Here is a 26,253-nt window from a genome sequence, read left to right as displayed (position 1 = left end):
GACCCTTTACAGATTCGAATGATGTATTGCTGTTATCTGTAAGATCAAAAATGAAAGAGTAATTTTAGTTTTTTTTTCGGTGTTATCAGGAAAAAAATGCCACAAAATGCGCCGACGCGGGCTCCAACCCCAGAGGGTTAACACAAGTTATTTGGGTATGTAGCTTGGGCCTTTGGCCGAAGGGGATAGAGTCACTGACAGCCGCTGATGCATCCAAGGGGCGACTCCGATGGTTACTCTGGAATCAGTGCACAGTGCTTGCCTCAAGAAATGTGGCATGCGCTCGCCTTAGGATGTCAGCGTTGGGTATTTTGTTCTCCATAGCGACCTCTAGAAGATGCAGTTCTTTTATTTCAAATGTTGCATGCTCGTAGTTTCTTTTGCTCTTTAGTGAAATTATATACAGCGTGCGCCGCCGCATTTGCGTGTGCAATTGAAGAGTGTGCGCTACGAGCACAGTATAACATCTGACAGGACAGATTACTTCATTTTTCTGAGGTGAAAGAGTTTTATTTATAATAAGTAATGAAAATAACAATAGAATAATGACATTGACATTAAGCCTGACAACATTTCATCTGACTGCAGATACCTAATTGGGACAGCACATTTTTCTCAGGCACTGACAGAACTGTCAACAGCTCTCACACACGTCTTTCAAATAGTCGCATAAGAAAAACAGTCTTCTTACCAGTTGAGAAACACCATTCTATAACATCTCACTGTTACCAATTCATCATGCAGCTCAAAGCATTATGGGTAGAATCTCTCATCAGTCTCTTCTGATTCATCAACACAGTTTTACTGATGTTCCAGAATAATCAACTCCAAACCCAGGATAGAGCGGCTGAGTGAATGTAGTCTGGACTGTGTGGATGAGGCTCATTGTGTCAAGAGATGCTGTAGAAGGACAGAGTTCCTGCACTATGATCCACAAACACTCCTATTCTACAACATTTGCTGATGGGCTTTACTGGGAGATTAGTCCATATATTATTGTGTCTGAATGAGTATCTGTAGGGAGAGGAGATCAAACACCAGGACTGATCATTATATCCAAACACACACTCACTACCCCGTCCTTTCCTGCTGATGCTCTTATATCACACTGATATAGACACATATTCTCCACTCCACTCAATCTCCCAGTAACAGCGTCCACACACACTCTCTCTACACAACACCTGAGAATAAAAATCAAATCTGTCTGGATGATCAGGATACGACTGTTTCTCTTCCACATGTATCACTGTTCTGTTCTCCTCAGACAGACTGAGTTCAGTGTTTGGATCCAGTGTGAGAAAACAGGCATCTGAACACAAAAACAGAGACATTTAGAACAACAATCACTAAACTGTGTGTGCGCGAGTGTGTGTGAGTGCGCATGTAGGCGTACATTTCATGAGTCCTGCTGTAATCCTGGATTCTCCTCCATGATCCACACTAGAAAACACACACAAGAGTCACATTCAGTCAGTGAACACAAGGTTGTTGCTATGCAGTTGTTGGGGTACTTCTGGTGGTTGCTGTGAAGTTGATAATGTGTTCTAGTGATGGGAAGTCCGGTTCTTTTCCACGAACCGGTTCTTTCGGACGGTTCGATTCAATGAACTGGTTCATAAAAACCGGTTCATCGGTTCTTTTACGCCCTAACGATAACCTTAAGACTAACATATTGATACTAACACCCAAAAAAAACTTTAATTTTGATTTCATGGGGTCTTTAAGTAATTTGTGGATTAATGCTTACTTGAGACGCGAACCGTTTCAAATGATTCAGTCCGATTTGGTGAACTGGTTCAACCGGTTCACTAAGAAGAACCGGTTAAATCGAACGATTAATTCGCGAACCGGACATCACTAATGTGTTCTGGGTGGTTGCTATGCAGTTGCTAAGGTACATGGGGTGGTTGCTAGGGTCTTACTATGCAGTTGCTAACATTATCACATTGCAAGCATGTTTTAACACATTGTTTTAGAATGACTTAGCATGTCCTAGGCTAGTTGCTAGGCTTTGCTAGTGATGATCGATAGATATAAACAGAGAGATAAAATGGAAATGTACATGAGATAGATAGATAGATAAGAATTATTACATAGAAGGGAAGCTTGATTAAGTCCTAATGGGCTTCAATGTGTTTAGATTTGAATTTTGTCAGTGGGAGTTTGAATAGTTTTGGCTCATTTGAACATTCTGAACATTCCATTTTTTTCTAAACAGTCTGAAGATCTGAGTTTGGTGGTTGTAGATCGAAAATTCTAGGAGATACATTTTAAAATTTAGTCTCAGAAGAAGTAATCAATTTCAGTGGATTGTATTACTTAAATATCATATGATATTTAAGTAGCCTTATATCAAAGATGGTTATTTAAATATATGATATTTTTTAGGGTTTTTTATTCATTTATAAAATCCAATTTATATTATAATCCATATGGTCTAATCAGTGGTGTAGTGAAGGCAACTGTCACACCTTCACACTGTTTGGACTTTGTTTTCAATTTGCACCGTTTTCACTGTTGAGTTATCATGGTTTCTGATTTGAGTTCATCATTATGTATTATCATGCATTAAGTATTTAAATTTCGGTCTATGCAGTTTGAGTTTGTCGGGTCTCGTTGATGTTACGTGTGTTGTTAGCTCGGTCTTTGTCTGGAATTAAATGCCAGCATTTTTTCTCCTTTATACCAAGGGGCCAGATTACTAATTCACGTCCACACACCTTTACTCAATTTCCTTTTTATTGAAGGAAATTAAAGTATAACTAATGTCATTTGTTTTTAAAGATTTTATTAAGTATAAAACTTGTGCAGTTATGCTAATTCAGAAGGAAAACTTTGTTGTGAGTGGACAGAAATATTTATAATGCATTAGCTTTTTGTCGATCCACTGGTTCACATTTAAAAATATGTAGCAAAAATAGCAGATGGGCTTTTTGAAAAAGCAAATTCGTTCTCTGCCAGCAGGTTTCACTTTCGGAACTGCGCATATAGTGGTTTCGCCGGTAACCGCAGTACACAAAGCTGACGTGCAGCGCTCAAGTTTATTCAGTGAAATCGTAGCCTTTTGAAGTTTAATCGTCATATTAATCCTTATAGCAATTCTTGTCTTTCCGTCCCCAAAGACCTCTTATAATTTAGACTTTTTGTACCATTTAAGAGTTTGCATGGCCTTAAATGTAAACAATTTAACTGAAGACGTTTTAAGGACCCGCGGAAACCCTAATAAGAACATAGTTCAGTGCAAACATTTCTGTCATGCATTTGGCAAAAAGCTTTTGTTGACTATGAATTTTACCTTTGAAATTTGAGGCAAGTGCAACTCTGGCGTCCCCGTTGTTTGTGAGCAGTGGTGTGATGGCGATTTAAATAAAATACAGATTTCCAAACAATCCAAACATATGGGTATCCCCTTGAACTTGGTAAAAAGATAATCCGTTTATGGTCAGTTTTTCATTTATTATTTGCTAATGTTAGTGAATGTTTACATTAGAGTGCACGTCTTACTACGCTGAAATTAAAATAGGGGAGTGGCTGGAAACTAGCGACCTCTCCTGGTTGGAGATAGTATTAACATCATAAACTGAAAGCAATCTTTACGTGACTTGCTTTTCAAATGTTTTAAAATTGATCATCCGAGTCTAATATGATCCAGCGGGCCGTACTAAAAGACACTGCAGGCCGTCAGTTGCCCATCCCTGATCTACCATGACAGTAACATTAATTTTCTGTTTGGAAACTCAGCACCTGTGATTCAGAAGTAACTATTATATGAAAGGTAAGTTATATTATACTGCTGTTTAATCGTTTCTCTGAGAGCTTGTGGGTCAGTTTGGTGCATCTGTACGTGTCTTATAAGCTCTTGGCAGCTCTTTTTACAGTCTCTTTGACTGGAAAACATTTAACTTCTGTGATCAGCTTCCTGAGTGCTGTCTTTTTTTTTTTTACTTTTTGTATTCTTATGGTTGAGTGCGAGTAGGTAATCTTAGGGTAATGTTAACTAATTTACTGTCAGTTAAAATTAGGGCTTTTTTGTTCTTTCATTTAAAAGTTGTTAATGTTTGCAATGGAAACTGTAGGGAGGTGGCTTCCTTTTTGTTGTATTTTTACTGTTTGCTCCTGTTTATGGCCAGTTAGGGAGTTAAAGTACTGTTTTGTTGTTAATTTGTTTTGAGCAATTTAGTTAAGATTTTACTCCTCAGAATAGTGCTCTTTAAATCCTTTATACTAGATTAAATGGTCAAATCTTTCTGCTCAACATACTTGTGTTTGTCCAGTTTGCAGTGTGGATCCTCCAGTTTTTCAGAGATCAGTTTGACTCCTGAATCTCCTGGGTGATTGTAGCTCAGATCCAGCTCTCTCAGGTGTGAGGGGTTTGAACTCAAAGCTGAAGACACATAACCACAGCCTTCCTCTGTCACCATACAGCCAGACAACCTACAAAAACATACAGCAACAGTCCGCATCATTAGTTTTTTTGTTGTGTATAGCATGTTGTAACCTTTTTTTTAAATTATTGAACTGATTTAATAAAAACAAATGTTTACACAAAACATCATTTTACACTAATTTAGCTTCATCAGGAAGGAGCAAACATTCCCCCAAATCATTGGACATTTGTCACAGTGTGGCTATGCTAATAAGGTGCAAGACAAGGAATTCCACGAAAAGAGTCTTCAATCCAAGGATAATAAACACTCACAGGAGCTCAGTGGGAATATGCATCCACAAAATTCAAAAACGAGGCAGTACAATTAAGCTAAGGAAACTCAGGACTTATATACACAAAACACAGAATCAAAACAGGTGAGAACTAATCAATTAACTTATGAGTAACCAAGGAAACCCACTAGTGGAGTGAATCAGACAACAAAACAACAAAAACCAAAACCAAAAACAACAAAATCTTATGTTGACAAAGTAGAGAAAGAAAGAATATAAGGATAAGATTAAAACATTTGGCACAAATGTAAATCCATATTAGTCATGTATGGCCAAACTGAGTGTAGCTGAGAAGCAATGACTTTACAGAGCATTTGCAGAAGAGTATTTGTAGAAAAGGACACAGAGCTGTGTCTGAGATATTGAAACAAAATAAGGAATGAAAATGAAAGAGACCATCAGCAAAGATGCAGGCAAAGACTCAGGGTGTATTCACACCAGGAAAGTCCGCTAGTTCACTTGCATTGGTCCAGACCAAGTACAATGTTGATTTTTTTTGTTTTTGTTTGGTGTGGTTCGCTTTCACACTGCCCTTTTTGCAAGTGAACCAGAAATTGTAAACAAAACCACACATGTGCTAAGATCATCCATTCATTAGACAGAAATTCTCAAGCGTACCAGAGTTCGTTTGGAACTGGACCGAGACCACCTCTTCAGCTGGGTCCCGGTGCGGTTGTTTGGTCCGCACCCGAGTGCGATTGCTGTATTCACACCCGCCCAAAAGATTCGCACTACGGGGGGAAACAAACTTGAGTTTGATTCAAGCGAACCAAACAAGACAGGTGTGAATACACCCTCAGAGACTTAGGCCTGGGACACACTAGACGGTTTTCAGATCTTAGACAATTTTAAAACGGTTTGAGACCACAGAAATAATGACAGTTCCAACCAATTTTTAGCATTTTAACCCTCTGAACACACACTAGATCAGGGCTGGGCAACTGCGGTCCTGGAGGGCCACTGTCCTGCAGAGTTTAGCTCCAACCCTAATCAAACACACGTGCATGTAGCCTTCTAGTGATCTTGAAGACATTGATTAGCTTGTTTAGGTGTGTTTGATTAGAGTTGGAGCTAAACTCTGCAGGACAGTAGCCCTCCAGGACTGAAGTTGCCCATCCCTGCACTAGATGATTCAACCAGACTGCAAGACCGCACATTTGTTGATTGTAGGAACGATTTCACAGCAACATGAGATCTCACGGAGACTCGCGAGATCAAACGTGACCAGAGAAGAAAAACACATGGAGGACAATCGACATTGTCAGCTGGCTCTGTTTGTGGCTCCGTTCTGTTTCACAGCGAAAAAACAAAGTATAAAAAAAGAATATGGGTAATATTCCTTCTTAAAACTGCACTTTTGTGGCATGTTTGTGGCTGCCAAGTTTCAGATATAGAAGCAAGCAACATCCGGTAGGTGACGCTTGCTCACTCTCATTAGCTATCATGGGTATCATCACATCAGTGGCAGCCCGATCAAGTGTCGTAAATATCAAACATGTTTGATATTTAGTATTTGGGATTGTGGTGGCTCCGACGCGATCAGGAGCAGTAAAATAATCGTAATGACACCACACAATAGAGATTTTTTGGACAAAAAGTCAGTTGCGACAAGCCTAAAATCAGGCCACCTCCCACCCTTCAGGGGTGTAAATCGGGGCCAAAATCAGGCTTAAAATCTTCAAGTGTGTGGCCAACCTTACATAAGTACAGCAGGACATAAAATAAACCAAGTGCATGAATTGATTTATGCGCTGTTATAGGTGTGCAGAATATGACAGGTCATTAAGGGCCCCCAAATCACCACTAATTATTAAATTGCTACCGTTTTTTTTTAGTTTTGCATATACGTGAACATGTATAACTATTAATAGTGTATTCAAATAAAATTATATCTGCAATTTATAGAACATGATTAGTGAAAATTAACTACCATGTTATTTTTTGTCCTCCCAGCCATGAAAACAATATGGTCTGTCTAGATAGTGTACATAAGACTGGTTAAAAATGTTAATTATTCCGCTTATGTGTTTAGAAGCATATTGCGATGTTCATCTGCACTGATATGTTTGATATTTCTTCATTTTTAACACCTGTAATGTAAGAAATAAATATAGGAAGGAACATTTTTAAGTATCTTTTTTGTAGTTAAGGTAGATTTGAATAAAAAAATAATCAATGACATTGTTGTGTGACGCTATGCTATTTTCATTAGTGCAATATGTATAGATAATGGCCATGTCATAAATAAATGATACTCATGCTGTTCTCGACTGCACTGCTCTGTTTGTTGTTAGGAGGGTTAAGTGGCTCAGTTTTGAATGTATTAAAGTCTCTTAATAGATTTAGCCAGCAAAAACAGATACAAAGAGACAGAGACGAGATATACCCACATTATTTTTCAACGCGGAAGAAGAATAACAACATGCAGTAAATGGTAAACTACAAACCAATGTGTTCATAATTAAGATAATACATTAAAGTGATATGGTAAGACACAACATTTTGCCATATCAAGCAGCAAAAAAAGCTGTTTTGTACAGCTAAAAATGGCTGGAAGCAGATGACACCTGAAGTCAGACCCATAAAATTTACAAATGGTCACACCCGCACTTACGGGGGAAAAAAAAAAGTGGATAGATATGGCCTATTCCTGGCAGTACTTCTAGTCAGGCATGTGATCTTGGCATTGTTTCAAATCTGCCTTTTATCACAGTTGAAGGAAGAATCTGTTTATCATCTATTATCAGTTTAAACCGTTTACACTTCTAGTAGCTGCCAATGAATAAGACCTCAGTCTTATAAAAAATTATGTTGCTGTTTTTTCATTCACACAGTGAGAAAGAGCTGCTGCAGAGGATGCAATATCAGGCTTAGTGCTGATGTAAATGTGTATGAAAATGTCCTGATAATCTGACCGAGGGGTTGCTATTAAATAACACCACATGTGGAAAGTTTTTAATTTCAAAGTAATCAGGATTTTGTGGACAACAAACAGATGCCTTTTGCCTTAAAAACAACACTACCTTTGGAGAACAAGATGGATATGAACACACAGTAACCCTCATGCAGGAACTGCTTTGCTCTTCCTCATTCTTTTTTTATTAGATAAATTCCTTGCTTCATGTTCCTTCATGTTCTTTTAAATAAGTCCAGCTGGCAGTTTAGTCAAATGAACACTGCTAAACGTGAGAGTATCCAACTTTTGTGAGAATAACATTTACACTGGAGTTTCATAAGTTAGTAAGTTCGTTTTTATAAGGTGAATGATAAATAATGGTGATTGGCAGATTATTTATTCATTCATGTATGTATTTATTTATTTTGATGCTCCACAGTAGTTATATTTGCCATCTGACACACCCAAACACATGAAATTAGGGTTGTGCGAAATTAGATTGTGAATTATCAAAATTTCTCCACAATCTGCCTTTGATCTTAGTAACATTTATTTATTAGGATTAACCCTTTGAGATGTAACATCTAGTTTTCGAGGGGGTCCCAAAATACAACGTATCACAATCACAACACAGACGTATCACTATGCCTTTAGGTTCAGTATCTTTGCTGTCAAAAATGCCAGTGTGAACGCTCAGCGGACCAGGACCAAATGTATCGTTTTCTTTTTTTGGTCCGGACCAAACGAACCAAGAGAACCAAACTACAAGTGTGAACGCACCCTAATATTTGCACTGTGGGCAGTACCATTAGCACGGTGTGGCCAGGGACAGTTTTACATCATTTATGGAAGCTGTTTTATACTGCGTGGACTTTGATAGTTGTTTAGGTTACACTTTATTTTAAGGTGTCCTTGTTACAGTGTAATTATACATTTAAGTACTAAGTAATATGAATTAATTACATGTACTTACTATATGGTTAGGATTAGGGTTTGGCTTAGGGTCACTTGAATGTAATTATGCATAATTAATCGTTATTATAATAGTAAATACATGTAACGTGTAACAAGGACACCTTAAAATAAAGTGTTACCGTTGTTTAACACCAACGTTTTTCAGACAAAGTGCCATCATTTTTATTATTATAACTGTGCTAAATTTAAAGCAGGTTCTGACTGGCCATCAGGAGCAGCGGATGAAATGAAAAACCTGTTGGCCTGGCTGCTAATTTTGCTCGCTGTCCCACTCGTTTTATCCATTTATGTCCCATTCGTTGTATCCATTTATTTACTTATTCATTATTACTTTATACTGTCGCATGCCTGATGCACCCAAATAATTCTGCAATTCTAATATCACCAGTTACTGTTATAAGTGCACTGTTAAAGCTTCCTGTCCTCCTCCTATTTATTTGTTTTTCTTGATAAATAATTTTGGTCACCTTTAGATATGAGCTTGTGATGCTTGGCTGCATATAGTATTGTCATTGCTTTTGTAGATTGTAATGAAACTGCTGATCAACTGAATGCGCAAGTAGCAACTGTGTTAAAATGTTTTCGTATCTCTAAAAAAAAAAAAAAAGGTCATTGCATTTTGGCCACAATACATTAAATACAGTTGGTTGTAGCCTATATTTTTATTTATTTGATTATTTAAGTTGCATTTCTGTATACTTTTATTTTTTGTTTCCCAGCATAAGTTGCCACAGTGACTGAGCTTGAGCTATGGTAATTTTGCTTTCGGAAACCAAATCCAGTGACAGTAAATCAGAATATCTGAAATAAGCCTGGCTTATTTGGTAAACTAGTTTTATGAAACAGTCCCCAGGAGTGCCACTTAAAAATAAAGTGAAGAATCAATTTATCAATTTAATAACTCAAACATAAAAATGTCTATAAATAAATAGACATCACTTTTTAAATGGACAAATTAATACACGGGTTCCGGTTGCATGGCAATGGAGTAAGACGTGCCTGACTCGAGCTCCCGCCGAACTCCTTTTTTATAAAGCAAATAAGCGCCTTGTAACAAAACATTGTGTGAAATTTGCTTTGAATGCGTTTCTAAAATAAGAAAATAGTTGATATGCGGGCCAATGGCTGAAAAACTACGCAAATATAAATACGACGCATCATCTGGTACTAGGCCCAACATCACCTCGACTTCGAGTTCCACCGTCACCCGATTGCGAACGACCCCACCCCCGCTGGACAGTCCAGAGAAGATGGACTCGACAGCCTTGAAATCAGATATTCTTCGCTCACTAAAAGCGGACATCTCGGAGGTGATTAAATCCGAACTGAAAAGTGCTCTTGCCGATGATTTCAGTTCCCTTAAAAATGAAATACAAGCGGTTAAAATGGAAATAATAAACAATACGGCAGCGATTCACTCTGAGAAAGACCAAATGAAGGCTACGATTAAAGAAGTGGAAGGCGGGCTATCAACGTGGTCAGACGAAGTGACAACCTTGCAGTCTGTGGTAACCGATTTGAAAGAAGAGGTGACTGTGCTGAGAGGAAAATGTGAAGACATGGAGGGAAGGATGAGAAGGTGCAACATTAGGATACTGGGGGTAGCTGAGACGGATGGATCAAGTTCTTCTGTGTCGGTTTCAAGGCTACTGAGAGAATCGCTACAGCTGGAAAAGGATGTACTTGTTGACCGCTCGCACAGAAGTCTTGCACCAAGAGGTTCGGATAGGAAGCCACGCGCCATCGTGGCTAAACTTCATTATTACCAAGACTGTGTGGAGGTGCTGAGACGTGCACGCAGTTGGGCCCCGCTGAGATTTAACGGGGAATCGATCGCCATCTTTCCGGACTATACTGCAAGCGTTGCCAAGGTCAGGGCAGCGTTCACGGAGGTTCAGAAACTGTTGCGTAATCGTCAAGGCGTCCGGTTTGGCATCCTATTCCCAGCCCGACTACGCATCTCTCATGATGGTAAAGAAAAAGAATTCACAGATGCAGATTAAGCGATGAGCTCCGTCAAGAAGAACATCATACCTACAGAGACTTGAAAGTAACTGAGAGACTGAGTTCTGTGTATACACGTTATTTCAATTTAAAACTTGCCCCAATGGAGCAGTAATTTGTTTATATTTTCTTTAGCTCTTGCCATGGGGGTAGGATTGTGTTACTCAGTCATGCTCAAATGATGTTCTGACTCATCTCAAGGGCAACTTTTGACAGGACGATATTTATTTAAATAGTTTTGCTGCAGATGTTAATATCACCAGTTACTGTTATAAGTGCACTGTTAAAGCTTCCTGTCCTCCTCCTATTTATTTGATTTTCTTGATAAATAATTTTGGTCACCTTAAGATATGAGCTTGTGATGCTCGGCTACATCTTGAGGGAAGCATATAATATTGTCATTGCTTTTGTCATTGTCATCAGGCTTATTATTATTATTATTTTTTTAAATTATTATTATTATTATTACTGTCTTATGTAGCAGAGTTTATGATATGATATAATTGCATAATGCGCTGTTTGAGTTACCTTAACATGGAGGGTTTGGCGGGAGCCTAAGCCGTTGGCTCTGAAGAGTTCCCTAACACAAACACTAAATGTGTGGATTTGCTTTGGAGGGGTATTGTGCTTACCTTGTTCTTGTGGGTGTTAGGGGGACATCTGACAGATGTCCGTTTTAATTTTCATTTGTTGCCATGTTGTGACTTTTATATGTTTCATATATACAATTATTTCCCCTTAACATGATTGACACTAATTCTTCCAGAGGGGTGGAGGGCTCCTCAGTCAACTTCATGAGTTGGAATGTTAAATCACTTAACCATCCAGTGAAACGTAAAAAGGAATTTGCACATTTAAAACAACTTAATGTAGATATCGCATACCTCCAAGAGACCCATCTATGTACAATGGATCATTTTCGACTTTCGAGAGGGTGTTGGACAGGACAGATATATCACTCCAATTTCCATTCAAAAGCTAGAGGGGCAGCCATACTTATTAATAAAAACACACCATTTACTATGATTAGTGTAGAGGCTGGCCCATTAGGGCGTTATGTTATTGTGGTGGGGCAGCTTTATTCTTTACCAGTCGTCTTGAAATGCTATGGCGCCGCAGACGGCAGCCTCAGTGTTTGGCTCTCCAGTGTTTGTACTGTTTTTGTTAGTTTTTCCTGTTTTTTGTTTCTCAAACACGATCAGTTTTAACAGGGATGAGCTGCTGAACATTCGGCAGTTATGCATGTGTATTTTATTCACATCTCATTTTTATTATCTGTGTGTTGTTGTTGTCTCCGTGTACTGGAAGCTTGTAACACTATAACAAATTCCTTGTATGTGCAAACATACTTGGCAATAAAGCTCTTTCTGATTCTGATTCTGATTCTGATCTTGGCTAACATTTATGCTTCAAACTGGGAAAACCCTCTATTCTTTTCAAATCTTTTTTCTCGTTTGCCAAATATGACATCGCACCACCTTATTCTTGGTGGTGACACGAATTGTATACTCTCCCCTGTCTTAGACCGCAGTTCACACAAAAGACCTCCCTGTCTAAATCAGCGCATTCCATTTCTTTAGAGAAAGGAAAACTTGAAATCGCATCATATGACCACTTTAAATCTTATGGTATAGCCTACGTATGGCGGTTTCACAATCCTACATCCAGAGAATACTCTTTCTTCTCCCCTGTCCATAAGACCTACTCCCGTATAGATAATTTCTTCCTGGATAAAAGACTCCTTCCCCTTGTTACTAATTGCGATTACGGAACTATAGTAATTTCAGATCATGGTCCTCTAATTATGAAAATGTGTATCCCTAACATACAGTCCAGTTACCGCCCTTGGAGACTCAACTCTCTGCTCCTTTCGGAAGAAGCTTTTACTAAATTCATCTCTTCTGAGATTACATCATTCCTTGAGATCAATCAGACGCCCGGGATGTCTTCTTTAACTCTATGGGAGTCGCTAAAGGCATACTTACGGGGTCAGATAATCTCATATTGTGCAAATAAAAATAAAAACAATTCTGCACGCCTTAAAGAGCTGATGGATGAAATACTGAAGCTAGACAGGCTAAATAGTCATACGCCCTCTGCAGATATAATGAAAAAGCGTATATTATTGCAGACCGAGTTTGATCTCCTATCAACGCGGCAGGCTGAGTATCTCATCTCTAAGTCACGGCATGTGTGTTATGAACACGGAGAGAAAATGATGGAAATTTAAATGATTTATTAATGTTCTTTTTATTGTTTTATTAAACTACATTTAAAAACACTAAATAAACAACTTCAAATATGTGTATTAATTTGTCCATTTAAAAGTGGTTCATTTATATACATTTTTATGTTTAAATTATTAAATTGATAAATTGATTCTTCATTTTAAGTGGTACTCTTGGTCCTCCATATGCATGAGCTAGCAACACTATCTTTGAAAATGCAGAAGTTTTGCTGTTTTTTTTGTAATTGTTTCAGGCCATTTTGCTATTTCAATCTTAATACAATCCATATCTACAGACATCTGTATAAATAAGAAAAATTAAATGTCTGCAAATGAATTTTTGTCTTTTGATTATTGAGAGCAGATGCAACATTTGTTGACAAAATTCAATGGTAATTTATTGTGGTAACATTTGGTTAATAATTTTATGGAAAACCATTTACCTCAGAATCTCCAGCTGACAGTTTGGACTCTTCAGTCCATCAGAAAGAAGCTTCACTCCAGAATCCTGCAGGTCATTGTTACTCAGGTCTAGCTCTCTCAGGACAGAGTTTGATGATTGTAAAACTGATGACAAACTCCCACAAGACTGAGCAGTGAGATTACAGATGGAAACTCTGAACAAGAAAAACAGTAATTGCATACAGAATAAATCTTAGCAGTGTGATTTTAGTAATTAACAATGCAAAAAAATCAGTCAAGTATATGAAATTCAAACCTCAGAATCTCCAGCTTACAGTTCTTCAGTCCATCAGAAAGAAGCTTCACTCCGGAATCCTGCAGGTCATTGTTACTCAGGTCCAGCTCTCTCAGGACAGAGTTTGAGGATTGTAGAACTGAAGACAAACTTTTACAGGACTGAGCAGTGAGATTACACCCATACAGCCTGTTAAGAGAACAAAACAGATAGGTTAAGAAGTTGCTGTTAAGAAGTTTCGGCCATGGCTGAATTCTTTTGGCCACAATCTTAACCTGGCCATCACAAGCGCAATGTCAGCCAAAAAAGGAGAGGACAGCCAGGGCCATGGGGTTGTGTCGAAATTTTGTGGTTGCATTTGCCCACACCTGTCCAAAAAAAGAAGAAACTTCGTCGAGAGCAAGAGGCCCTAAACCTACCAGTGCACAGTTTGATACTAGTGAGTTGATTTCCATTATCTATTCCAGTTAGAGCTGGGCTAAATCAAAAAACTACATCAGCTGAGTGATGATCCTGAATTTGACACAAATCCCATTATAGCCTAAACCTTTTTAATCAAAGTTATTAAAAATTCTTGAAAAATAACTAAAGTGTATATTTTATTTGTAATTATTTTTAAATGTTATCCATTGTACCTCATTGCCTTCTAACAAAACTAGCATTTTTTTACATTGTGGGTTTGTTCTGATGGGTCTAAAACGAACCAGATTTAAAAAAAAAAATTTTTTAATGGTGACGGAATTCTGAATTTGACACAAATCCCATTATAGCCTACAACTTATTTAATCAAAAAGTAATTTAAAATGCTTGAAAAATAACAAGTGTATATTTATAATTTAAAGTATATTTAGATTAGATTTAAAATGTAAAAAAAAAAGAGGTAGGCCTATAAAAGATAACATTAAAAAACAGTTCTAAATATTATATTAATATTACAATATGTAATACAAGTCTCAGGCGTCCACAGTCCACATGTTTCTGTGAAGTTTCAGCTCAAAATACCCCACAGATCATTTATTATATCATTTTGAAAATGCCTATTTTGATTGGAAGCAGAAACACGCTGTTTTTGTGCATGTCTCTTTAAATGCAAATGAGCTGCTGCTCCCTCCCTGTCCCATTTTCCAGAATAGGGCTGTGCCTTTACAGCTCGTACTTCAGATACTCTGCCAAAAACATCTGTTTGGTTTTGATTATCATGTCTATCGTGCTGAAATCATGCGTTTTAAAGTCATAATAGTTTAAATTTATGATATACGGTTTTCTGAGCGCACACATCCAAAGCATGCGCACAGAAAGCAGCTGTTTTTATGCATATTTCATGAGTTAAATATATTCTGAGGCACATTTATTGGTGTTAATCTGGCACCTGGTGCTAATTTCCTTAATTATCTAACAAACCCTATTTAACTGACAGCCTAACTTTCCAGTTTTCACTGATTTTGCAAGATGGTGAGCCGTTCTAAAGTGACTGAAACTCTCCGAAAGGAGGTTGTCCAAATGAAGGCCAAAGGAATTACCCTTTCAGCCACTGTAAGAGAAGTTGGTTGTTCCAAATCTGTGATTTCTAGAATATTGCATCTTAACAATGTCACTAACTTATTCAAGTCCCCCAAAAAGGCTGGTCATCCACGAAAGACAAATGCACAAGAGGACAGTATAATACGGAGAATCTCAATGGGTAATCGGTTCAACACTGCAGCTGGAATTGCTCGCAAGTTCAGCACTGAACAGGGTAATGATCTGTCTCGGCATACAGTGTCTTGATGTTTAAGAGAATTTAGACTGAAAGCCCACTCTCCAGTGATCAAAGCTCTCATTAGCAGAAAGAATCAAAAGGCTAGACTAACCTTTGCTGAGAAGCATGTTGTGAGAACAGAGAAGAACTGGTCCAAATTTCACTTCAGTGATGAAAGCAAGTTTAATTTATTTCAGTCTATTTTCAGTCAGACTGAATCCAAAGTGTGTAAAGAAGTCAGTGAAAGGTGGAGGAGGAAGTGTCATGGTTTGGAGGATGTTTTCTGCAGCAGCATGGGCCTTTTATACAGATACATGGCAGAATAAATGCAAATGTTTATCAGAACCTCCTACGGCAACAAGCAGTTCCTTTCCTGCGTTCATCGCCCAATCAGCCTGCAATTTTCATGCAGGACAATAACCCCTATCAGCTGAAAACATTGAAATAATGAAATGGCCAGCCCAGAGTCCTGATCTAAACCCGACTGAAATCTCTGGAAAATCCTTGGGGACAAAAAAAGTTATGTCACCGAACTAACACAACATCTAATTTTGAACGATGAAGTTTACATTATTTCTGAAAAAAATCAAGTGTTCATAAATCTTTCTTTAATTTTGATCACTGTAGATCTAAAGCAAACTGATTTTATGTAAACAGTGACAATTCTAAAAGCTGACAGTCATGTTGACAGAAAAAGAAAAGGCAAAAGGGGAAAGAAATGTAAGAAAAATAAATTTATGATGCATTAAATAAAAACAATTACACCATGCATTCATTCAAAACAAGAAAAAAGAAGTTTTAAATGTTATATTCTCTTGTTTCTTCACTATGCCAACAGGATTTCCCCTTGCAATGGGGAAGCAAACAAAAAAATTATACAGAAAGTTTTGGAGAAAGCCCATGCAATTAAAGGCTGGGACACACCAAGCAGACTTCAAAGAACTAGCAGCATTGAAAGCCGATGGTATTGTTGCCTTGCGTCGGCAGCGTCTGGACCAAAGAGCTGCGCTTGAACACACAGCACAGACTACAGCCGACATCTGTCTGTCGCCTTTATTTACTTGCTCGTCTCCCAACTCTCTCTCCCGCTGCAGACCTCGCTGAACCATGCCCCCCTCTCCACATACCCCCACCGCCCGACTCAGGCCGGGGAGCCGTCTGGCCTGCAGCCCCCCCACCATTTCTGGAGAGGAAGTCAGCCACAGCCATCTGTACACCCGGTCTGTGGACCACCTAGAATTTAAAAGGCTGCAAAGCCAAATACCAAAGAGTGATCCGACCGTTGGTATCCTTTATGCGGTGGAGCCACTGCAGAGGGGCGTGGTCCGAACAGAGAGTGAATTCCTGTCCCAGGAGATAATATCGGAGGATGAGGACAGCCCACCTGATGGCCAAACACTCCTTCTCTATGGTGCTGTACTTAGTCTCTTGCGACTAATGTACAGCACCGGCCGCTCCTCTCCCTCTATCTCCTGGGACAGGACTGCACCCAGCCCTCTGTCCGATGCGTCAGTCTGCAACAAGAAGGGGAGAGAAAAGTCAGGAGAATGTAATAGCGGTCCGCCACACAGAGCAGCCTTTACTTGGGTAAAAGCCTGCTGACACAGCTCCGTCCACTGAACCGGATCTGGTGCTTCCTTTTTAGTGAGATCAATCAGAGGGCTGGTGAAGTCCGAATAATTAGGCACAAACCTTCTATAATATCCTGCCAGCCCTAGGAACTGTCTCACTTCCTTTTTGGTCTTAGGTCTCGGACAAGTTGCAACCGCTGGCGTCTTATTAATTTGGGGACATATTTGTCCGTGACCCAAGTGAAAGCCCAGATACCTGACCTCCACACGCCCAACCGCACACTTCTTTGGGTTGGCCGTGAGTCCGGCCACTCTCAGCGCTGTCAGAAAAGCCCGCAAATGCTCCATATGATGCTGCCAGTCATTGCTATAGATGATGTCATCTAAACAGGCAGCGGCATATGCAGCATGGGCAGCATATGCAGAATACGGTTCATGAGTTGCTGAAAATTGGCTGGCACCCCGAACAACCCGAATGGAAGTGTAACGAATTGGTGCAATCCAAACGGCGTTGTGAAGGCTGTCTTTTCTTTACATACAGGCGATAAGGGGATCTGCCAATATCCTTTTGTTAAATCCAGTGTCGAATAAAAACGAGCTGTGCCCAGCCGATCAAGCAATTCGTCAACGCGCCATTGGATATTTTCGTAAGCTGGTTCCCCTGTTGTACAGCCGGCTTTGTTTGTCCTGAGCTTGTAACAAATTCTCCATAGATAGCTGCCCCAAAGTATGGAGTTTTGTTCTCAGGTCCATTACATATTGAATTTCATTTTTACTTTGAGAAGGTCCGTCCTGCCAAGTTTCTCTCAGGACGTCTAAAACCCCTCGGGGCTGACGTCCATAAAGAAGCTCAAAGGGGGAAAACCCCGTGGAGGCTTGCGGGACCTCCTGCACAGCGAACAAGAGGGGTTCCAACCATTTATCCAAATTTTTGGCCTCCTCGTGAACGAACTTACGAATCATGGTTTTTAAAGTGCGATTAAATCGTTCCACCAGTCCGTCCGTTTGTGGGTGATAAGACACTGGTGCGAATCGACTTAATGCCCAATAATTCGTACAGTTCGCGTAATGTACGAGACATAAACGCCGTGCCTTGGTCAGTGAGAATCTCTTTCAGAATCCCCACTCAGGAGATTAATTGAAACACAACACTCTTGGCGGAGATGCTGCGGAGCGCCACTGCCTCGGGATATCATGTTGCATAGTCCACCAGCACTAATGCAAAACGATGCCCTCTTGAGGATCGTTCTAATGACCCGATGAGGTCCATCCCAATTCTTTCAAAGGGGACCTGCATTAACGTCAGAGGGCGCAAAGGCGCTTTTGGGGAGGACGGTGGATTTACCAGCTGACATTCACGACAAGACGCGCACCACCTGCGCAGGTTCTCGCGAATACCCGGTCGGTGGCACTGGACCCACTCTGCCGTCTTCTTTGGCAGCAGAGTGATGAACTGCTTCAGTACCACACGGTCGATGATGTGCTCGACGTCGCTTCCCTCAGCCAGTAGCCATTTGCGACATGAGTCCCGGAGTCGTTTTGCTATCAAGAAGGGTCAGCCGCTCTCACCCAGGCAATGTTGCCCCGGGCTTCGACCCGCTGGATGATGGCTCTTCTGAGGTCGTCGAAGACCAGGATGTTCTGTACGGGCATTTGCTGAGCAGCCACCTGCGCTTCCCCTGACAACAGGCGCATCGGCCATTGCTCTCGTGGCCACCCACCGGTTTCTGCTGTTTTTTCAAACAGATCCAGGAAGGCTTCGGGGTCATCCTGAGCCCCCATCTTGTTCAGCGGCAGGTGGGGGGCCGGGGTCTGCTGAGCTGCTGCTTCTGCCCGAACCTCCCGGTCCATCCAGCTCCGGAACCTCTCACAGTCCTACTGTTGCGCCTGGATAATGGCCTGGAAGCGACGCTACTGGTCACTCCGCATATCCAGTAACGCTTGGTGTTGTTCTTGATGGAGGACCGCGAGGGATGAGATGACAACCGCAAATGGCGTACTTGTCGGAGTTTGCATGATGGCGGCGGCTCTCCTGCTTCCTTCCCGAGTTTCGGCACCAGTGTAACAAAGTCAATGATGAAGAAGGAAGAGGACGGGGTCAGCTTGACTGCTGCTGGTGATTTTATTTAGGTTTCAGTAAACAAACAGAACGTTGCGCTACCAGCGCTCAATATAACACAGTTGCACAAGCAATATACATGGGGGCTCTCCAGAGCAGACACGGTCTCCACACACACACACCAGCCAGCAGTCTGTCCCTCTCTGCCTACCTTCTCATTCCCGGGTCTCTTTATGCGGTCTCTCCACGCCAATTACTGGAACAAGACACAGGTGTTTATCATTTGCATTTGACCCACTTACTCACCGCTCGTCTCCCAACTCTCTCTCCCGCTGCAGACCTCGCTGAATCACGCCCCCTTCGCCACAGTATTTTTTTGGGGAGGGTTATCAGAGCCACTCATTTTGTGTATGCCATTGTGGTACCCTGACTGGACGCTGGCATAATATATTGACCTTGCACTGCAGCTGAGTGGCTCTGCTCTTACTGTGGAAGCTGTAGAGGAGCAGCACAGCACTTCCGCAGTAACCCACATAACAGAGCCTCTCCACAAAATGACTGCCAGTCCAGAGACTGTTCACAAAATGGCTGCCAGCCCAGAGACTTTACACAACATGGCTGCCGTTCCAGAGTCTCACCCGTCATGGCCGCTGTTCCAGAGTCTTGCCCCGTCATGGCCGCGTTTCTAACTTCAAAAGCATTTGAAGAGAATAACTCTAACAGTTATTCGAACAACTCTAAAATGTTCGTCTAGGTGTCAGGTATGATGCACACCTTTTAGATCTTCAAATGCTATTTAAGTTAGAAACGTGTATACCAATGTCGTATGCAACTTTAGAGACTGTCCCTAAATTTGTGAATATTGTACGGCCAATGTCAAGACAACTTTATGCCAGTCTTATCGATTAAACACTTATTCATCAACATATTTGAACATAGTGATACAGTGAAAGTGAAACCTCAGTGTTTTCAGTTGACAGTGTGAACTCTTCAGTCCATCAGACAGCAGCTTCACTCCTGAATCCTGCAGGTGATTGTTACTCAGGCCCAGCTCTGTCAGGTAGGAGTTTGACGATTGTAGAGCAGAAGACAGAGTTTCACAGCATGCTTCATCAAGACCACAGCCATCAAATCTGCCAGATGTTTAGCCAGATTATTTTATGATGTTCAGTGTCTCTGCAATAACTTATTGTACTCTTCATAATTGGGACATGGAAATATTTCACATAGTATTTTGACATTTAATTATTTAGTGATGTAGAACAAAATGTTTGATTGAACAGCAGTCAATAAAATTACTCACAGGGCTTTTCTGCAGGATCTCACAGCTGGAACAAGTTTCTTGTGGTCTGCTTGTGATGATGTGAACCTCTTTGGGTCGAACTCATCCAGCACCTTCTCTGACATCAGCAGTATGTAGGTCAGCACTGTGCACATTGAAGATGAGAGGTCTCTTCCTGGATGTGCATCTGAACTGAGGTATCTCTGGATTTCCTCATATAATGAATGATCCTTGAGTTCAAGTAAGCAGTAGAATAGGTTGACTGAAGCTTCACCTGAGATACCATACTTATTTTTTACTCGTTTAATGTATTCAGTTGTTTGTCTGATGCTCTCTGTGGTGTCTTCAGTGTGTGTGATCAGGCCTTCGAGCAGATTTTGACTGGATTCCAGTGAAATGCCCATTAGAACCGCAGGAACCAATCCAGATGTCCTCTCTCACTCTTCATGGCTTTATCATAGGCCTTCTGCAGTAACTCCTCCAATGTGACATTTTGTTTTGGCTCATCAAAGAAAAACTGAAGTTCCTGCATGTTCTTGTTCAGGTAGCAGAGGAACACATGCACTGCAGCGAGGAAGTCTTGAACGCTCAGATGCACAAAATAAAAGACCTTCTTCTCAAAAATTCCATGTTCCTTCTTAAAGATCTCAGCGATCATTCCTGTAAACTCAGAGTCTTTACTCACATTAATACCACATGCTTTCAAATCTTTCTCATAGAACACAATGCGTTCTTTCTTCAGCTGTTCAAATGCTAGCTTGGCTAACTTCAAAATCATTGTTCTGTTTGAATATAAAAGCTTTATACATTCTCGTTCTTCTTGTTCATCGTACTTCTGGTTCTTCATGTTCATCTCAATCAGCAGGAAGTGAATGTACATTTCAGTGAGTGTTGTGCTGATTTTCTCGTCATTGTTTTCAATGAGAATATTCTCAAGTACTGAGGCCGTGATCCAGCAGAACACAGGAATGTGGCACATGATGTAGAGACTACGAGACATCTTAATGTGTGAGATGATTCTGGAGGCTTGAGTCTCATCTGTGATTCTCTTTCTGAAGTACTCCTCCTTCTGTTGATCAGTGAATCCTCGCACCTCTGTGAACAAACCTACATACCGACGAGGGATCTGATTGGCTGCTGCTGGTCGTGAGGTCACCCAGACAAGAGCTGATGGAAGCAGATTCCCTTTGACTAGATTTGTAAACAGCACATCTACAGATGATTTTTTCTCAACATTGTTCAGTAGCCTACTTTTAAAATTCAGAGACAGGAGACTCTCATCAAGTCCATCAAATATAAATGCTAGCTTACATTCCTTATATAATTTTGATTTCTCCAGATCCTTCAGTTCAGGATAAAATTCCAGCAGAAGCTCATGGAGACTGAAATCTTCATTTGTCATTAAGTTGATCTCTCTGAATGGAAGCAGGAACACACAGTCTATATCCTGATTGGCTTTTCCTTCTGCCCAGTCCAGGATGAACTTGTGCACAGAGACAGTTTTTCCGATGCCAGCAACTCCCTTGGTCAGCACAGTCTTTTTTTCTTTGTTTTTCCTCAACTCAGTAAATATATCATTGCATTTGATTGGTTTGTCCTGTGTTTTTTTGCTCTTGAAAACATCATCAATCTTCAGAATCTCATGCTCTTGATTGACATCTTTCATATCTCCCTCTGTGATGAACAGTTCTGTGTAAACAGCCATGAGATCTGTGTCATTTTCTTTGTCGCCCTCAAAACTATATTCTGCTTTCTTCTTCATGTTGGTTTTGTGAGTTTTTATAAAATGTTGGAGCTCTATAATTAAAAACAAATAAATAAAATTCACAAAAAGCATTAAACAATGCTGATATGGAAAAATATGTCAAATTTATCGTCATTATTAATTACTAGTGCAGAGAGATTAAATTCATACTGCTGAAAACAACAATGTACATCCCTAACAACTTGGTTTAAATTTTTGTACAATTTCTGAATGATTTTTTTTTATGTTCTTTTTAGATTACTTATTGAATCAGATCATCTTTGGGCCATGTTGACCAATGTTACTAAAAGTTGATGAATGGTTTCTATCGATATCGAAAAAGGTGTACCGTCGATAAATATCGATACCGTTTTATCGCCCAGGCCTAATTCTAGATATACTATGTTTTCAATTATGCGTCATTTGGGACCCAGTATCACTTAGAGCACAGGCGTCAAACTCAATTCCTGGGGGGCCGCTGCCCTGCAGAGTTTAGTTCCAGCCCTGCTCCAACACGCAAACCATGTAGTTTTCAAATAAGCCTAAATGACTTGATTAGCTGGATCAGGTGTGTTTAAGTAGGGTTGAATCTAAACTGTGCTGGGCTTTGGCCATCCAGGAACTAAGTAGGGTTGAAATCTAAACTGTGCTGGGCTTTGGCCATCCAGGAACTGAGTTTGACACCCCTGGCTTAGAGCCTTGCATCGCCGGCGTGGGTCTCACGATCACAAACTCGCCAGTTCTGAGTTTAATCAGAGGATGCAGAGTGAACTAATACCTTTCATTCGGCTGCCACATGCTTATACAAAAAGTGTAGCTTCTTTAGTCACGCAGCTGCAACTTGCTAAGTCAGTTATAGGCAGAAATCAAAAGGTCCCACATGATGTACCAGATTCTTTGGGCCTTCAGTTTGACCTTTCCTGGATGCAGATTTGCTGAAATACCAGATTCCACTTAATCTACTGACTTAATGTTTTGCTACTTTCACTTAAATACCCAGACCAGAATCAGTGGGGGATTTAGGTATGGGCGACATCTTGCCAGGGGCGGCACGTGGTGCCCGTACAAGAAAAAAAGAAAAAGAGTACGCAGTCGGGTTTACCGCTCATTTGCATTGCACATCAATATCATGTCAATGTGTGAGTCAATTAACCTGGTCGGGACTCGGAGTGTGCTAGCCTAGTCTCTCACTCAGGTGCATAGACAGAGCGTCATCCAACTGCAGGGTAAGGCTAAAAGTATGCTAATAACTAGGCAAATAGTTATTATAGAGCAAGAGGGAGAGGGGGGTTCAGGATAAGTGAGGGGAGAAGATTGGGCAAGGAAGGTGTCCTTTGCTCTTTCTAAGAGATCTTCTTTCCAGATTGGTGAGTTTTGTGGATCTCTGCAATTACATTCTTACTAATAAGAATTCAATTAGAGAGCTCTACAATTAAATTCTTACTAGATGCGCAACACCGACATCTTACATCATCCGCCCGGAGCTTCCGTGTACAACTGTTGGCGCATGCTACATTAAAGTGATTATTACATTTTGAATATGAATATTTTTCTTACAAAAACGCATCTATTTGCTACAGGAGGCCTTTGTTTACCCCCCGGAGCCGTGTGAGACACTTTTTTTATGGATGGGCACTTTTTATTTAACTTATTTTGGACTGATGCATGCAACAACCGCTGAGTGGCATTAAACAGCTTGAAAGATCAAAGACCATTTTTAATATAACTCAGACTGGATTCGTCTGAAAGAAGAAAGTCATATACACCTAGGATGATTTGATGGTGAGTAATTGATGTGCTAATTTTCATTTTTTGAACTAACCCTTTAATTAGGTGATATTTTGCTGAGTGTGTTTTTGTGCTGGAACTGTGGATGGTTTTGGCCAGTAGGTGGCAGCACGACTCTGTCTTACTGAGTGATTCATTTAAAAACACAGATTCATGCAAGTACGAAACATGTTTCTCTGAGATGTGCAACAGTTCTTCTCCGGCTTTGTGTGGAACTATTTTGTTGGTGAAACAAAAACAGACAATTTTGTGTCCAAAATGTAACTCACTTGTATTGATTTCTTGGTTGTTGAACTGTATAAAATCAACATCACATTCACGATCATGCTTGTGCGCTGATGTTTGGAAAACGGCACTCTTGCTTGTGTGACATTACTTAACTATATCAGATGTTATAAATATAAAAAACAAATACTCATACAGGGATATTTTTGCCCTCACAAGTATAGTGGCATTCTAACTGTGTAAGTGAATTGGGGGGAGGGGTGCGGGATCGGAGGGGGTCACGAGCTCACGAGACTCAAACTCAGGATACCCGAAGCGCAATGGCATTATCAACGGACTACCCACAAGGCTATCGGGACAGACAGTCAGCTGTTTTATGAATATGCATGAGGCGCAATTATCATAATGAGGTCGCACTGAAAAGAGAGCTCTACAATGCAATTCTTACTAGTAAGAAGCATTATTATAGAGCTCTACAATAAAATTTTTACTAGTAAGAATGCAATTCCACAGCTCTTTAGCTACATTCTTCCTAGTAAGAATTACACTCAGAGAGCTCTCTAATACAATTCTTACTAGTAACAATTAAATTAGAGAGCTATGTAATTGAATTAGAGAGCTCGGCAATTGCATTCTTACTAGTAACAATTCATTGCATTTTCAAAGAAATTCAGTTGTAGAGCTCTACAATTAAAAATGAATGGAAGTCAATGGGGACATATGACTAGTGAAAATTAATTTGTAGAGCTCTCTAATTGGAATTGTTACTAGTAAGAATAGAATTAGAGAGCTCTGTAATTAGAACTTTTACCAGTAATAATTGAATAAGAGAGCTCTCTAATCATAAGCTCTCTAATTGGCATTGTTACTAGTAAGAATTTTATTGTAGAGCTTTCTAATTGAATTGTTACTAGTAAAAAATGCAATTAGGTTTCAGGGTCCCAAAACGCTGGATCCGTTTGGACGAAACGCCGAAACGATACAAAATTTTTACGTATACAGCTAAACACGTCTTCGTGTGGACGGGCTTTTAAACTGCTCATAACATGCTGATTAAAAGTGTAGGCTACATGAAAAAATGTCGTCAAAAACCTGCTTTGCACTGTTATATATACTGTCATATATGATAGGTAAAATAACTGATACTTTCGCAGAAAACAACAGTGCTGCAAATATAATGTATTTTGCTGCTCACCGTGTTTCTGCTACTGTTGTTAAAATAACCGCTGTTAATGACTCTAAATAAAAAATATTATATAATGCCAAAATATAATTACAAAAAATGACCGTGCACTTGAGGTGTGTACAGCTCTGTTATTTTGACATGCTGCTAATTTTATCTAGAAATGGTAAATTGGTGCTACCGTTGTCATTATGTCTCGCACCGCCATTTGAATATGCCTGTTTATATAAGATGTTTAATCAAGGCTTTTAGACCATTGTAAACTGGTATCACTGGAGAAACTGTATTCTATTCTGTATATTTGTATAAAATCAGCTGCTGATGTGACTGGCTCTGTAATTGCTGCTTGCGGTTATATTTTCTCGTTTCCATTTACAGGCAGTGTGTGTTATTTACCCCAGCACTACTTTGAATCAGCTTCAACAGGGACAAATGTCTTCATATTGCCCTCAACCTGAGCTGTGAGAAAGAGAAATACTCACTGGAAAACATTTATCACACAAAAATATCAGTAGAGCAAAGATGAAAAAAGGTTTAAGTCAAACCATCACACTTGTAAATATTTAATCATGTTACAGTCATGGTGAATTAAATGTTACCTTGCTTATATTCATTCTCCAACTGTTCAGCCAGATCATTCTGGTTCATCTTTCTCAGGATGCCGACCGTGATCTTCACAGCTTCTTCTTGTCCAAAACACACCACCATCTTATCCACGGTTTTTAACCTATCTGCATTCTCCATGTCAGACTTTGATATACACTCATGATCTTTCTGTAAGTGCCACTGAAACTCCTTCAGTTCAGCTTCTACCAGTTCCTTCAGTGAGTTCACAAGCAGCTCTTCAACAGACACCATCGTCCTTCACCGACTCACAGCTGCAGGACACGAAGAAAAAGATCTGAAGTACTTTCACTTATAATAACGGGACCTAAGATGTTATTTGGATTATGAAGCTGTGTGCGGAGACAAATTAATCATCAGAATGTTGTGTGAAGCAAATCTGCTGTAATTACTTTAAAATATTGATTAGTTGCTTTTAGTTTTGTTAAATAATAAAAATAACAATAAATAAAAAATCTACTGATGTACACAATGCTGCCTGATACTGCAAGTGTAAAATGAACAGACCCACACACAGT

The 26,253-nt window shown here is 39.9% G+C and overlaps 1 pseudogene; it reads right to left on the bottom strand.

Annotated features, from left to right (window-relative positions):
• Nucleotides 1-790: 790 nt before the first annotated feature.
• On the bottom strand, nucleotides 791-25,855 carry LOC107741448 (NACHT, LRR and PYD domains-containing protein 3-like; annotated as a pseudogene).
• Between the last annotated feature and the right edge of the window lie 398 nt (nucleotides 25,856-26,253).

Source organism: Sinocyclocheilus rhinocerous, unplaced genomic scaffold (assembly GCF_001515625.1).
Source record: "Sinocyclocheilus rhinocerous isolate Xijiao unplaced genomic scaffold, SAMN03320098_v1.1 scaffold2843, whole genome shotgun sequence".
Taxonomy (NCBI): Eukaryota; Metazoa; Chordata; class Actinopteri; order Cypriniformes; family Cyprinidae; genus Sinocyclocheilus; species Sinocyclocheilus rhinocerous.
The sequence above is the reverse complement of the archived record's forward strand: the minus strand, read 5'-3'. Positions and strand labels throughout refer to the sequence as shown.